This window comes from Thermobia domestica, chromosome 3, assembly GCF_964235325.1.
Source record: "Thermobia domestica chromosome 3, izTheDome1.hap1.1, whole genome shotgun sequence".
In the NCBI taxonomy this organism is placed as follows: Eukaryota; Metazoa; Arthropoda; class Insecta; order Zygentoma; family Lepismatidae; genus Thermobia; species Thermobia domestica.
In genome coordinates this window covers 11,396,062-11,412,384 of record NC_137456.1, presented here as the reverse complement: position 1 = coordinate 11,412,384, position 16,323 = coordinate 11,396,062, and the positions used below count along the sequence as shown (strand labels likewise).

The 16,323-nt window shown below is 38.4% G+C and overlaps 1 protein-coding gene across 4 annotated transcripts in view; it reads left to right on the top strand.

Annotated features, from left to right (window-relative positions):
* nuf (rab11 family-interacting protein nuf) overlaps positions 1–16,323 on the top strand; it is a 417,911-nt gene that overhangs the window by 163,080 nt on the left and 238,508 nt on the right. The window lies entirely within an intron of this gene.

Sequence of the window (16,323 nt, the reverse complement as noted above, 5' to 3'; positions counted from 1 at the left end):
GAATGTTTCAGTATTCCAGACAATTTTTTTTAGAGAGTTAGGTCGAGAGTAATCCCAAACAGTATCTCAAAATGTTTGTGCCAGTACCGAAGGTTCTGAAAGATGAAGAATTGGATAGTTCACATACCAGTTTCTCAGTCATATCCTGACCTGATTGCGATAGGTAACATAGTAGTGGAGCTATGGACTTTTAAACTTCACTTATTTCACGTTTTCGGCATCCTATAGCTACGAAACTATCCAGTTTCGAGTAGAGATGGCCACAAAGTTCCGGTTCCGGCGGAACCGGTTCCACAAGGAACCGGTTCTCGGAGATCCGGTTTTCAGAATCGGTTCCAGATCTGGATCTGAAAACCCGGTTCCAGAACCGGATCTTAGGAACCGGTTCCAGACCTGGATTTGAAAGCTCCCAAAGACCCGTAAAGGAGGCACAAAGTTCACCTACAAAACACTGCAAAAAGTACCATGCACTTGTGCCCTCCCCGCCCAGACCCGCTTGTGCCCCCAGAAAAAAAATTTTGGTCTACCAGTGGGTGTTTAGCCAAATGAGTTGGCCAGTTTGCCTATTTAGCCAATGAGTTTGCCAGTTACTCTGATTATAATAATAATTATTTAGCCAAATGAGACAAGCGGCCGCCGCCTGGGCGCCTGCCTGTCGCTTCCACCAATTCATCTAGCACACTGTGCACAGCCTGCCAGCAGCTCGAGTTTAGTGTAGGGATGGTCACAAAGTTTCGGTTTCAGCAGAACCGGTTCCAGACCTGGATCCGAAGAACCGGTTCCAGACCTGGATCCGAAGAACCGGTTCCAGACCAGGATCCGAAGAACCGGTTCCAGACCTGGATCCGAAAATCGGTTCCGGAACCGGATCTTCTAGAACCGGATTCGTTCAGACTCGAAAACCGGTTCCACTAGGAACCGGTTCTGGCCATCCCTAGTTTCGAGCACAGGTCCGTATGGATTTATTCATCTTATTTTGATGCGAGAAATATGCTCCCAAAATATTCTGACACATTTACGTAACACTCCGTATACGCCTTACAAAGTACATTATGTTCAAAAGGTCTCTACAGGGTGTCCGAGAAATCCTCGTGCTCCTAGATTTGAGTATTACGAAAAAGCAATGTCAGTGTAATTTTAGTTTATTTGTTTCGTACACTGGGAGAAATTTTTAAAAAAAGTAGATTGCTTTGAATACATCTACTGGGAAATAGTAATTGCTACTGGCAACACTGCATTTCCAGTACTCCCCTTCTGTTCTAGTACTTTGCCTTTCTCTCTCCTTGTTTCCAACACATTAAATTTGAAGACAGACACGGACACATAGCCTCGCTGCTGAAAAGGACCTTAAATTGAAAATCGACTCAACTCATGCAATGATGAATGAAAATACCAGTATCAATCTCCATTTTCTGAAAGGAAATACTCACACCGTTAAAGTCGAGGTACGATCTCGACATATTAGTTGGAAAACATACAGGTGGTATATTGATTTTGTTCCAAAGGGTATGCAGGTCTAAAGCGGTATTATTGTGAATGTGCACGTGGGAATCGAATAGTTTGATGTTGTTCAAGTGTCGCTGCAAACATTTATTACCTTTCACGTGCTCAATACTTTGCTAAAGCCTGTGACAAACATCTTGGCATTTCAGATAAACGAATAAAAGGCAAGCTCTGACGCAACGTTGCCAAGTGAGAAAGGGGTGTGGGCTATGACTTAGCTAAGCAGACGAACTACAGCGCCATCAGGTGGCAGAGGATAGACGTGGATGTGTACAAAATAAATGTGGCAATACCGGAGGCCTCTCATTTGCTAGTAGCATTTAAAGGGAACTTTAAGCGGCGCCTTCAAATGCCAAGATGTTTGTCACACCGTTTAATATTCTTCGGCTTACAGAAATTTTAAGCTAATTGTGTGTTGCCGGTCTTGTCACTCCAGTGATAAACGCACACAGTGATGAAGATTGAAGGCTCCACATACCGTGTCGTGTCCTTCATTTTCCTTGTAATGTTTTCTAATACAGGAAAGACATTCCAAAAACATTTTCAATATTTTTGTATTATAATCATCTTGTGCATCATAATATTGTATATAACATATGTATAGAGATAATAAAAAAACGTTGTCTTCTGTAAATTACGATTTAAAATATTGGTATCCCACTAAGGCAGACTGAAAAATCAATGGCACTCACGCTGTTTCTGGAAGGGGTACGATTATGATAGTTATATTGCTGCGTACAACAATTCATGACGAGTTAGAAACTCAAACTCAACCATCTTTGACTTCTGACAGTATTTGTGCCGGCCAAAACACTTATGGCGTTGCGCGGATTGCATATCTTCCAGGCGTATCCGACTTTAGTTTCCCTCTTTTTATACCAAATTACACCGAGGGTATCAAATCATGGTCAAAATCTATTATAGGTGGGTTCGTGCTGCTTCTATAGTGGAAGATGGAAGGAGATCACTCAAACATAAAGCAGAAATATTTAAAGTCGAATATTTTCGACGCGCTTTTCGCTAGAAATTTGAAGGGTGAAATACACCGTGAGCATAAAGTCCTGCCCTGATTATAAAAATTTATTACGGAATAACCGTTGGACAGAATAATGTAAATTCTGGTCCGTTACATAGGTTAGTATTACAAGTTTTTTTAAGACCAGTAGATGGCACTAGTGCTACCCAAGAGTGACGCACTACGTTACTTGGAGCGCGCTGGTTATTTCGCAAAATGGCATCGAAGCAGAAGAAAGTGCATTTGTTTTATGGGGATATATCAAGGACAGAGTCTATGCCACACCTGTTGCTGACGTCGAGGAACTGAAGGCTAGGGTACAAGCAGCTGTGGGTACTGTGACAGAAGACATGTTACAAAACACCTGGCGGGAACTGGAATACCGCTTAGACATTCTCCGAGCTACCAAGGGGGCACACGTTGAAGTGGTCTAACGTAAGTGGTCTTAGAAAACTTGTAATTCTAACATATGTAACTGACTAGTATTTACATTATTATGTCAAACGGTTCTTCTGTAACAAATTTTTGTAATCAGGGCAAGACTTTATTCTCACCCTGTATATTGTTTCTTGTTTTTGATAAGGCCCTTCAAGCAAAATATATTCACATTTTGTTTCACCTTGTAACCTAAGTCGTTTCCGAGATATGAACAAATATTGATTTTCGAATTTTCAACAATAACTACGAAATTCGAAGGAATTTTAACTTGATTTTCTGGCTAAAGTTATCTTACGATATGAGGTATTTTAGATATAAATATCACAGCAATCCGTGTAAAGGTATTTTTCAACCCCTTATTCGGTTATATACCTTTTGTGCGGAAAATGGTAAATGTAGAGAGTTTGCGCCCAAATTCTTGGGGGGGGGGGGAGGAAGCGAGATGGGTACTACTGACTTAGGTCCATGTTTTATACTAGCCTTGGTGCTGAATGGGACGCTAAACTTGATATCAACCAAACAAGAAGCTTCCATAATTGTTTTCACAATCTTCACTGGAAATTAGTATTATAAATCTTACACTGAGAAAAATCTGTTATCCGAACAGTAGTATATTGTAGGGTCTACAAATATACGGAATCCTTATGTTTACGGGGGCGCGGTGGCTCAGTGGTAGAGCGTTCACCTCCGGTGCTTGGGGTCCCTGGTTCGATCCCAGCTAGCGCCAAGTGAACTTTGTGGTGGGCAAACACCGTGCTCGTGGGTTTTCTCGGGGTTCTCCCGTTTTCTCCCACTTTCTTCATCCCATCATTTCACTCATTTCTCATAATCACCGTCTCCTTTAGCCTAACCGGCATAACTGTGGGACGTAAAACTCAAAGATTTCATTTCATTTTTTCCTTATGTTTACTACGGAAATCTGTACGGAGCATAGGTTATCCATATGTTACATATGTACTGTCTTTTCCCGCTGCAGGATGTCTGACATCTAACAATCTCCCATATATCATATACGTATACGTGTGTTATATACGTCAGTCATATGTTATATACGTCCATTTGTATGTGATATCCTGACTGCCTATAAACTGTTCTTCCTTTCGTACTGAAAGTACATTTATTCGGAATACTTATACGGAATGTGCGTTTATTCGGAATTCTTATACGGAAAGTGCGTTTATTCGGAATACTTATACGGAAAGTGCTTTTATTCGGAATATTTATACGGAAAGTGCGTTTATTCGGAATACTTATACGGAAAGTGCGTTTATTCGGAATACTTATACGGAAAGTGCGTTTATTTAGAATACTTATACGGAAAGTGCGTTTATTCGGAATACTTATACGGAAAGTGCGTTTATTCGGAATACTTATACGGAAAGTGCGTTTATTCGGAATACTTATACGGAAAGTGCGTTTATTTGGAATACTTATACGGAAGGTGCGTTTATTCGGAATACTTATACGGAAAGTGCGTTTATTCGGAATACTTATACGGAAAGTGCGTTTATTTGGAATACTTATACGGAAAGTGCGTTTATTCGGAATACTTATACGGAAAATGTGTTTACGGAAAGTGCGTTTATTGGAAATACTTATACGGAAAGTGCGTTTATTCGGAATACTTATACGGAAAGTGCATTTATTCGGAATACTTATACGGAAAGTGCGTTGATTCGGAATACTTATACGGAAAGTGCGTTGATTCGGAATACTTATACGGAAAGTGTGTATAAAACGTTTTCAGTTATACGTTTGCTCAAAGATGATACATAGGATTCTATGTTACGTTCAAAAACTACACGTCTTTTAATACGCCATAAACGTTTTTCTTTTTCTTTGTGCAAGAAGCTTCCAGCGTTGGTTTCAACTCTCTTCACTGGAGATTAGTACTATACAACTTAGTATGATATTCCATTACCGGAATTAGATCCAAACTTTCCATTTGGTAGGTTACACAGTAAGATAAGGTTATGAAATCAAGCAAACAAACAAACAAACAAACAAACAAAAAGTATGAAGATATTGCTCCACCTTAACTGAGTATAACTATAATTTTGTTGTGGTTTTCTAAAGGAAAGGAAAGTTGATTGCATATTTCAGATTCTCAATTGACGGAGGAATCTCGCATCCGTTGTTCTCAAACCACACACAAAGGGCAAAAATATCGAATTACAAAGATAAATATCATTAAATAATCCACCAATTATAACAAATAATAATTTCATGCTAGGATCTCCGTAACATGTTTTGTAACCGGACGTTCTGGAGTTGCAGATGAGAAAATCAGGTCAATGTGTTATAATATACGAGATTAACAACAAACGAAAAAAGAAAATAAATAATAAACAATTTTTGAGTTTTCAAAGAAAGCTCCCTGTTTGTAATGTAATTGTTATTGATGGAGAATATTCCTTGACCGATTTCGTGTTGTAAATCGATCCTTCTGAACACAGATGGGTCAAGGACTCGGAATTCATACCGTATGTGACATTTCGCGTGTTCTGGTTACACTTACACATTAAACAATTTCGATTATTCATTTGAAAATAATCGAAGATCAAGTAATGATAAATTTACTGTATCTCCGAAAATTTCATGTATATTTAAGAGAGATCTTTTAGATGAATGTTTAATAACTTCAGTTATTATGTAACACTAAGTTATTAATGCAGAGGCTTCAATGCTTAAGATACGACTCTAAAACGTTTGAATATCGTCAAATTACGTGTATCTAGTAAGATCAATGGTTTGATTGCGTTTAGAAAACTTCACAGGAACTCTGGAAAATAGTATCACCCTTGTATTACTAATAGTCAGGGCCGTGCCGTGGAAAATCAGCGCCAGGGGCGAGAGTATACGACGGTGCCCCCATACATATATTCCAAATAATTTTTCTTTTCTTTTGCCCCTTTTTCTCCCGATTTTTTCACCCCCTTACTTCGGCGCCCGGGGCCGTCGCCCCGCTCGCCCCCCCCCCCACGGCACGGCGCCCTGCTAATAGTAAAAGTATATTCAGCCATTTTGTTCATATTTATCAGTGTACTCTACCCGTATAACTAGAAGAATCTTTTATAAATGTTAAGCTAACTACTTGGAACAAATGTATGGGGAAAAAGGGAGTAGTTACGTTGTATTCACCGCCAGATTTCCCCCGTAATTATTCACTAACAAAGAAAACAGAACAAAAACACGAGTATTTAAAAGGAAAATATTTTACATTCTTAGTACAGAGAGATAAAGTAAGATGTCACTATATTCCAGAATAAAAACATAAATTTTCAAAATGTGGATAGTTTATGCCCCCTCCCGCGCACACACATACACGCACCTACCTTAGAATTAAAACGAACCATGTAAAAAAAAAAAAAAAAAAAAAAAACCTTGTTATAAGACTACAAGTATCACCACTACCATGTGCTTATGTGTTATAGTTATTAATTTTCACGTGCCAGGATCTTAATACATTTTTCGCCAATAAAGGAAACCTTCACTGTCATAATACTAGATATAGGGAAAATCTCCACATTCAAAATCACCGTACAGCATTGTTCCAAAACGGTCCCATATACTTTGGTCCATCATTATATAATAACCTTCCTAAAGATATTCGTAACATTGAGTCAATGAATATATTTAAATCAGTTACAAAGAAGTATCTACTGGACAATTGTTTTAATTCAGTAGATGAGTGCCTGTCTGCTAAATGCAGCTTGTACATTGTATAATGAAGTAACTCAAGTGGTAGAGCGTTGGCTTCGCATTCGGGAGGTCGCAGGTTCGATTCCCGCTGCCTACCATTCTTACTGAGGTTTTCCAGGTTTTTCCTTAGTCCTACCAGGCAAATGCCGGGATGGTACCTACTAAACAGGTCATGGCCGATATCTTCCCAAATCCTTTCCATTGTTAATGTTGTTAAATATCCAGTATAAAATGGTCTCGGAGCTGTATCTGGTGATTATTAAATAAATAGTGTAATTTTTCTCATATAACACGTCTCATATTTTGTCTCGTTATTGTTTTTTAGTATGTATTAACTATTTCTTTTTGTGTCTTATTTATTGACGTATCCGATTCATACGCTCGTCTACCTTCTAGCTTTATGTATGACTTAAGGATGAAAATAAAATAAAATGAAAATAAAATAATCTTGCTAGGAAAGATAGACAAGATGTGTCGGAGTTAATTCTCTATTGAAAATCGTTTATAAGTCTTTCAATTCCTGGTCAATTTTAATAAAAGAGAAAGAGTTTTTCCCTTGCAATGATAGAATTTATTAGATACCTCATAAATGTCATTGAAATGAAATATGTGAGTTTTACGTCCCACGGTTATGCAGGTTAGGCTAAAGGAGACGATGATGATGATGAGTAATGAATGAAATGATGGAATGAAGAAAGTGGGAGGAAACGGGAGAACCCCGAGAAAACCCACGCACACGGTGTTTGTCCACCACAAAGTTCACTTGGCGGGGTCTGGGATCGAACCCGAGACCCCAAGCACTAGAGGTGAACGCTCTACCACTGAGCCACCGCGGCTCCAAATGTCATTGAAGGTATCAGTGGCGAAGCGTGGTGTAACGTTTAACCTTGCTTGAAAGGGTGAAAAGACCTTCTGCCTCGATAGATGAAAATGCTATGAAGAATTGTGTTTGAAGCTAATGGACACAGTTTAAATAGCAGATATTAAGAGACGCGGTCGATCCGCAGAATCCAGGATGGAGAGAAATGTGAAAGTGGTTTAGGAATTGTTAGCGCGACGTCCTTAGAAATCACAAAGACAAGCGTTTGGTAAAAGTAGTTAATCCCAACAACTCGAAGATGTCTGAAGGAAGAATTGAATATTCTTCCATGGAAATCACATTACTGCCAGGAATTACCGATAAAAGACTGTAAAAATCAGTTTGAGCATGAGATAATGATGCTTGGTTGGTATGAAGAATGGCTGTACATTTTCAGCATTATTCTGTGAACTGATGAAACTATGTTTCATGTTTTTTATCGCATAAAACCAAAAAACTTTTCATGAAATGGAAAATAAAATAAAATGAAATCTTTCAATTTAACGTCCCACGATTATGCCCTTTTAGGCTAAGGGAGACGATAATTCAGACAAGTGAGTGATGATGAAAGCGTTGGTGGAATGGAAATGTGGAAGGAAGCGGGAGTAATCCGAGAAAACCCACGTACACGATGTTGTTCATCACAAACTTACTTGGGCAGGCATCGAACCAGAGACTCTAACCACCACAGGTGAGCGCTCTACCACTGAGCCACCGCGATCCCCTTGATGAAATGGAGAAGCAAATTCATCAAGTTTTTGAAAACTACCCACTCACGCTACATTAAACGTTGCACCACGCTTCGCCACTGATACCTGCAATAACATCAAGAAGATATCATATATAATAAATTCTGCCACTGCACTGAACAACAGCTCGCGCTGTGTGGACTTTGTGGTGGACAAACACCGTGCTCGTGAGTTTTCTCGGGGTTCTCCCGTTTCCTCCCACTTTCTTCATTCCACCATTGCATTCATTTCTCATAATCACCGTCTCCATTAGCCTAACCGGCATAATCGTAGGACATAAAACTCAAAGATTTCATTTTTTTTTTTGCACTGAACAAAATATTTTTTAAAAGTTAATTAGGATTGATCAAGGATTTAAAGACTTATAAGGATTTTTTATGGGGGGTTCATTCACGCCCACCCTGTACAAAGTGGCTGTAAACTTGTGAGAAACGAATCGCATGCGAGAAGGAACTCATTTCATGGAACGCCTAGTTCAAATGTTAAGTATCTTTGTTTTCTAACTAACCCTATAATAACATTAGAAAGAGATGGTTAAAATTCTCAGTTTTTAAACGTTTCAAGGATACCTTTGGTCATCCCATCTTTATGCGTTGTTATGGGGACATTTCCCTTATTACTGAATGTCAGCTACCCGTCTTCATCTTCTCATAGGTTTCCCTTTGTTAAAGCATGTGAGAACGTTCCCAGGTTCCTTTGTCATGCAATGTCGCTGTTTTAACATGAGGCTCACAATTAATCACGTGGACAGATTCTTTCCTTGCAAACAAAAATTGACAAAAGAACATCTCTCAAAGGTTTAATTACTCCTCCAAAACAACCCAGGATTTAGAAACTTTCCACCTGTCACTCTCTCTCTCTCTCTATGGAGAGAGGAAAAAAAAAAGAGTGGGAGAAAGAGGTTCAAATGTCAAGGTTGTGACCTTCTGGAGAACATGGGATCCCTTGGCTTCTGCATGTTAACTTATGAGCAGGTGATTCTATCAGCAGATATTAAACAGTGGGAACGTGCCTTTATGTTTCCGCCTCTTTCCCACCATTTGCAATATAATTTCCTCTGTTTGACCGCATGCATTCGCCTTGAAAATAATATATATTTTCTCTCAATTACAAAGAAGAGAGAAAAAAAGAAACTTTATTTGTTTATTTAGGTTGGTAGAAGTTATTTTCGTTGATTATGAAATACAAGCATTGCTAATCTTGCCTTATAGATGGCAAGAAGGATATCTCAATGAGAATATAACCAAATTATCAAAGATCATCGGAAAGATAGAATTGTATTTTTTAACAACTATTTTCGTTTTAAATGATACATCGATCTACATTGTAAATTGTATGCTTTGGGTTTGTAATATACGAGGGTTATTACGGAAGTTCTAAGCCTGCCTTTGAACGGAGCAGCAGAGTTTATGGATGATGTTACTTTTCAACAGCGTTCGCTGACAGGTCAACATATTTTGTCTATCGATGTTCAAGCGTTAATGCTTCTGGTAAAAACAAACAAACAAACAAAAAAAAAATCATAAGGTGCCAAATCAGGCGAATAAGGTGGGTGGGAGACCAATCCGCAATAGTGAATTGCTGTCATTGTGATGACTGACTTGTGGCTAGGAGCATTGTCTTGATGAAGAAGCACACCTGCTGTCAGTTGCTCACGACTATTCTGCCGAATATTATCACGCAGTTGTCGTAAAAGTCATGCATAGTGCCTCCCAGTCACTGTTCACTCCTTTGGAGGGAAATCCACCATCACTATCCCTTCCGAATCCCAGAAAACTGTATCCATCACTTTTCTAGCTGAGGGCACTGACTTGGTCTTCTTCGGAGGGGAGTGAGAGATGTTGGACTCTGATTGGTAATAGTGAACCCAGGCCTGATCTACTGTTATGAATCAAGTGCGAAAGGCATCTGAATTGTCTGAAAGAGATGAAAGATTGTCCCTTGAAATGTTCAACGTGGTAAGCTTTTGATCGGGAATCAAAAATTTTGGCACCCATCTCGCGGAAACCTTGCTCATTCCCAGATGCTGGGTGATAGTTCGGTCATTGCTTGCAGTAAATAAGTCCATTGTCTCAGCAATCTGTCTGATGCGCATTCGCTGATCATTCATGATGATGCCATGCGCATTGTCAATGTTCTCTTGAGTTAGAGCTTTCGCGGGCATTCTTGATCGACTGTCATCTTCAATGGAAATCCTCCGCCTCTTAAATTTGGCTGCCTATTTTATCACTGTGGCATATGAAGCGTCACTATCACCTAAAGTAGCAATTACGTCGGCGTAGATCTAATGCAGTTTTAAATCTTTCTTGTGAAGATATTCAGTAACAACTCACGCCTTCAATTTCTCCATATGGTTACACTTTGATATCTCTCCAGTCTTTCTGGGACTGTAACAACAGAATAAAAGTCGATATTAATACCAAATTTGGTATGACATGATAGGAAGGTCCCATATAAATACGGCCTAAAAGTATTACGTGTCTAATTCTAATATTTCTTAGAATTTAGGTAACAACCCTCGTATATGAAAATATAATATATAATAGTAATAGAAAATATATCGAGAACAAATACATATCATAGACCCAGGTTTGTCAATCTACTTCAAATCAGGACTCCAATTTATGACATGTTCTTGCCAGTGACGCTACAACTAATTTCTGTTTTTACTTAATTCGAATTTTTACATCAATTTCGTTTCTCTTTTATTTTTTTTTCTTTCTTCTGAAACGATTTGCTGTATTTGAAAATGAAATGAAATCTTTCAGTTTAACGTCCCACGATTATTCCCTTTAGGCTAAGGGAGACGGATGATTAAGGCAAGTGAATGATAATGGAAAACTTAGTGGAATGAGAATGTGGGAGGATAGGGAGTACCCCGACACTTTGTTCTGCACCATAAACTTACTTGGCCGTAGAGGTCGGCACGGGCTCGGGTCGAGCCCGCGGGCTGGGCTCGTGCCTACAAAGCATATTTCACTTCGGGCCCGGGCCGGGCCGAAAATTTTTAAATATACAACCATATTTCTCGGACCTTTTCGGGCCTAACTTTGTAAATATACTGTTGGAGAACTCTTAAACCACAACTGCAAAATTAAACCTCTAATTGCTGTAAATAAAAATACAATTTTACGTTAATTATTAAGTTTCTGTAATTTGGACTTATAATCGGGCTCATTCGATTATCACACGAGTTCGAGCCGGGCTCGGATCTAAATGCTAAAACATATTTCGGACTCGGGTCGAGCCCCCACATTGTAAATTCACGGGCCGGGCCGGGCCCGGGCTAAAAATTCCGGCCCGTGCAGACCTCTACTTAGCCGGGGATTGAACCTGTCACCCATGCACCAAAGACAATGGCTCTACCACTGAACCACCGTGCTTCCCTGTATTCGTCAATAAGTATAGACATAAAAATATGTGTTTTAAAATAAGGAGTTCAAAATAATCTTTATAAATATATTTTTGCGCTACTAGATCCTAGTTTCATTTATTTTTTTTCATCTTCCTACACTAACCCCAAATATTTCTCTCGCGATCCATCTAGGGAGTTCCCGATCATCAGATTGAGAAAGCTCGTCAATGGATTGATTTGCATTATTGAAAATCTTAAAGGCACCTGAGGCAGAACTCGGGATTTCGAGGGGACATCCATAACTGAAGTTGTATTATATGTGAAATGGGAAGAGAATCGTTTTGTCGCTGGGATCGATGATGTGATTCTGTAATCTAAGTGGTTGAGAGCGGTCCCGGGTGCAATTCCCAGTTGGGGCACTCGGTCGAAAATGTGTAACAGTTTTTTTTTTCAGGCGAACCATCCTGAGTGAAGCTTTTCCTGGGTTTTCCTCCTTGAGTAGCAGACAAATGCCGTGATGGTACCTTATATGATAGTTCCAGGTCGCTTCCTTCCTTTCCCATTCGTTTCTTCCTCTCAACTTCCCCGGGTACTGTGATCACTGAGGACGTCATCCCTTATAATGTGTGACGGGCGAACATGGCCATAGATGCCGAAAGCCCAGGAATCTAATTCCTAATCCTGATTCTGTAATCCATGTCTTTTGGAGGTGAGATATCTGGTGGGGTGCAGCTATCTCTGTAAGTGTTGATCTTGCATTCGCCAAATACACTAGATTTAAGCTCCGCTCGTGATTCTGATCTCCGTTAATAGTATGGTCTTTTCTTCATAACCTCGGTGTCATATAACAAAGAAAATATACAAACTCAAAAATACGTTAAGGTATATTAAGAACTTAACAGAGTGATCATTTATCGACAGTGGCCTATTTACCTACTAAACAAGTAGACTAGGTGCTAGTGTAGGCGATTAGGCGTAACTAGTAGAGCTAGGAGATAGATCCCTTAAAGCTAGGTTGTCATGTTGCAAGAATCTTGTAGCTGTCATTTTAAACAAAATCTTGCAACCCTACAATATTTCTCCATGTAAACATAGTCTTGAAAGTGATATACAACATTTTTTCATCTTGCAAGGAGTCAAACCATGTGCAACTTTCTGGGTCGTCTTGCTTGCCACCTGCTATCGCCCTTTCGCTGACATAAAGAAAATCCCAGTTTCGCCCAGTGTTGCCACAATCCTAGCTCTGGAGTGGGCTGAAAAATAGTACCAAATTGAAACAAAAAGGGCTGAATTCATTATTTTATACCAGCTTAATATATGGAAATGGCTCTTTAACACGAAATTAATAGGAGTAAACTTACAGAACACTCCTCCTTTTCTTACATAAACTTTATTACAACGCGTCGATATAGATCTATAAAACGCATTTCTATTTAGCATCAATATGACGTCACTAGTAAACAACTTAGCACGGTACGTCAGTGTATTTTTTCTTTCTATTATCGTTTTGGTGTAGAATCTTTGCAACGACACATAAACTTGCTTGAGCACGCGCTGGTCTTCTTCAGCATATTCAACACTTGATTCAACGTGTATGTGCTTCTTCTTCTTTTCAAGATTTTAGGCTAAAATTTCCACTACGCTGCTTCTTTCTCGTCTCCTTTATGCGCTGCGCGAATTCGCCCATCTAGCGTCATTTGTTTCTCGGTAGTTCGAATTACGAATTTTCTACACAACACAAAGTTCGTAGCGTTATGCGGTCTCCAACGTCACACAATGAATGTTCAACAGCAGTTTTTAAAAGTCCAACACACAGTATGAGTAACGTGAGATATAGGAAAATTCTTACTGATACTTTTGAAAATGTGACATGTATTTCTTAAATTGTGCTGAATTGGGAAGAATTGTACCAACTTTTTCACAAAAGGGGCTGAAAATGCCAGCGTGGTACCAACGGGCCGATGAATGACAAAAAGGGCTGAATTTGGTACAATTGTACCAAGTGTGGCAACACTGGTTTCTCCGCTTCCGAAGCGACGGATTCTTTTGAATGGGGAGGGAAAGCGCGCCAAAATACACGTTTTTAATGAGGAAGTTCACTATTTGTCCACTAGAGTGGAGTGCTGCATGGGTGGAGATATCTTTCTTGCTTTCAGAAAGTTCTAATGTGTAAATAGTAAATAGGAAGATCGGGTTGCAAGATTTTTTAACGACAACTACAAGATTCTTGCAGCATGGCAACCTAGCTTTACGATGCATGTTCTTCCATTTTAAAAAATCTGTTGAACGAAAATAGCGCAATGAATTTGCTAATCCCATAGTTGTAAATGGTCATTTTTCATCCAGCAAAATTATTCTAATTAGATTACAAACGTTACATCATCATTCCATACACAATGTGGGATGTAGAAGGGAAAAAATCTCAACGTTCTTGTCCGGGTTAAAAGAGTTCCTGACCTGAAGCTTGGACTTTCAAATCTTTCAATGTGTTCATCATCAAGATTATTTGTCATTAACGGGAAGGTCATCACAAATATAGAAGATTGATTTTACCCCATTTTTAGTTACGTGGCCTTATTTAAAATCGTGAGTCTGACATACTTAAAATAATACAAAACTTAGCATTTTTCTTTTACTCGTTTTTCGTAAGTGAACGGAGATAATGAAATGCAACTTACAACAAGCATAGGTAATATTATTCTACACCAGAAAATATAAACCCGAAGAATTTTCAGTGTTGACATTCATAGAAACTACAGTGTTGTCAGAGTAACATTTCCCCCAAAATCTAAGTTCAGGCAGCGACGAACGAACTCAACTACATTTGATTACGTATCAAGTTGTTTTGAACCTGAGAACTACTTTTTAAATAATAGTTGTATTTAGTTTGTTATAAACAAAATAATTTTAACATACAGTTATTAAAACGAAATAATAATGGTATTCAAAAAGTGTCTATCATTTTTGCTAAAATATGCGTTATCCAAAAATACATGTTAATATATATTTCAGAGTCCTAAGGTACTCACATAATTTTTATAGTGGGAGTTTGGCTACGGGCATTTAATTTGAATTACTCACCAACTACCTCTATAAAAAATGTTGCAGAAGTACCGTAGGATTCTGAAACTTGGATATTTGGAAAGAGCATATACTAGTTGCTAAGTGAAGTCTTGACCCGACTGCGATAAGTCCCATAGTTTTGGAGCTATGGGCTTTTAAACTTCATTTTTTTCATGTTTTCGGCAACCTGTAACTCTTAAAGGAAGCATTTGTGCACCCAGATTGGTCTATACTTTTTGTCTTATCTTGGTGTGAGAAATCACCTCTCAAACGTCGTCGGTGTTGTTTTCAAACACTTTATAAATATAGGTGTGTGTGTGTTTTTGGATCACTTTGTTAAATTTTTGGGTGTAAGTGATACTGCAAGTTTTGCGTATCCAGTGGATAAAATATAAAGAACATATTCAATACAATAACAAAAACAACTATTGTTACTGACAATGAATAACACACCTTTTAGCGCTATGAAAAGGAGTTTTTCTCGAAAACAGCGCATCAAAATTTATCCTCGAGCATGTCTTGTTTTGACCTTGATGCAGTGTATCGATAGATCGATTGTCCTTCATGGTTTTTATGTTATTTACTGACAATCCAAAAAATGGAAGATGAGAGTAGCAAAAACCCATAAAATGGCTCTAGAACAGTGGTTCTCAACCTAATTAGGTTATCCCAACCCTCATTTTATCACATCCTCTTAGCAGCGACCACCTTATAATTTCTGGTTTGTACTAAGCTTTTGTGGGATTTTTAATATACCTATTGAGGAGATCTCACAATATCCATCTGTTTCTATAATAGTGGAATCCATTTCTTGTATATAGTGAATACAGTAACATCCCTAAAAGCGAATGGATTAATACCAAATTTGGTCAATTTGTTCATATTACAAATATCGAATCCGATCCCATCACACTGTTTCAAAATGAATACGATTGGCCAGAGTGTTTTTTTTTTCGTGGTAAGTATTAAAACAAAGACAAGAAATCGCTTATCAGTTAAAAATGACCTGATAATGTGCATCACGAAGATTGAACCGGATATTGCCGCACTAGTGAAATTACACCATGCTCAGGTATCTCATTAGCTTTGAATTTTAATTGTATTTCAATATACAGGTTTTGTTGCATTTGTATTTCTCTGGTATTTCAATATGCAGTTACTTTTAGTTTCATATCGTATCTCTTTCATTTAAATTGATTTTTAAACAACTCTGCACCTGTTGAAAATGTTTAGTAGACTTATTTTTTGTTGTTCTTAACAGTATCTTAATAATAAAAAAGAAAATATCTCATCAGAACAAAATTCATAATATTTAAAAATATTTTTCAGTGTTAGATTCTAATTATATTTATCTCTTTCGCTTAACTTCTCGACCCCCATGAAACCCTCTCGCGATCCCCAGGTTGCGAACCTCTGTTCTATACTAGTGCATGTCTAAGCTAATCTCGTGACAATTCTCACTCGAACAAAGAGAGAGAGAGATTGGTTTTGCCTTGACCGCCAATGCAAGGCCGTGTGCATTAGAATAAATAAATGCATTTTACATGTCAAATTATGTCATTCTTATACAATGTTTGAATGACAACTCAGGAAATATCCACGCACTGCAATTTATATAATTACAAAATGATGTCACAAA